This window comes from Carlito syrichta, unplaced genomic scaffold, assembly GCF_000164805.1.
Source record: "Carlito syrichta isolate Samal-C Ts95f unplaced genomic scaffold, Tarsius_syrichta-2.0.1 Scaffold307010, whole genome shotgun sequence".
In the NCBI taxonomy this organism is placed as follows: Eukaryota; Metazoa; Chordata; class Mammalia; order Primates; family Tarsiidae; genus Carlito; species Carlito syrichta.
In genome coordinates this window covers 134806-135631 of record NW_007251106.1, presented here as the reverse complement: position 1 = coordinate 135631, position 826 = coordinate 134806, and positions in this window count along the sequence as shown.

The following is an 826-nucleotide window of genomic DNA, read 5'->3' as shown; positions in this document are numbered from 1 at the left end:
CAGCACCATTTACTGAATAGGGTCTCCTCTCCCCAGTGATTGGTGGTGGAGGCTTTGTCTAAGATGAGTTGGTTGAGGAATTGAGTGTAGCCCACATCTTTAAAAAAATAAAATAAAATAAATATAAATCTCTTAAAATGATCATATCATATCATTTGCAAAGCAAGACAATTTGACTTCCTCTTTTTCTATTTGGATGCCCTTTATTTCTTTTGGTTGCCTAATTGCTCTGGGTCGACTTCAGGTACTATGTTGAAAAAGGGTGGTGATATTGTACATCCTTGGCTTATTCTAATTCTTAGAGGAAAGACTATATCAGCTATTCCCCATTCAAGAGAATGTTAGCTGTGGGTTTTTCACATATGGACTTTGTCATGCTGAAGAATATTTCTTCTATGCCTCATTTGTTGAGAGTTTGTATTTGATTGGTTTTTGTTCTATTTTTGTTTCTTGGGATAAGGTCACTTTATGTTGCCCAGGCTGGAGTGCTGTGGCTACTCCTGGGTTCAAGCTTTCCTCCTGCTTCAGCCTTCCAAGCAACCGGGACTATAGGCACATCCCACTGTTTCAGCTCTTGTTGAGATTTTTTTGTTTTTTGTTTTTTATCATGAAGGTATGTTGAATTTTATCAAACACTTTTTCTGTGTCTGCTGAGATCATCATATGATTTTTATGCTTCATTCTGTTGATGTGATTGATTTGCATATGTTGAACCATTCGTACATCTTGGGATAAATCCCACTTTATCATGGTGTATTATCTTTTTTTTTTCTTTTTTTTTTTAAGTTGGAATCTCACTCTGTCACCCAGACTGGAGTGCAGTGGC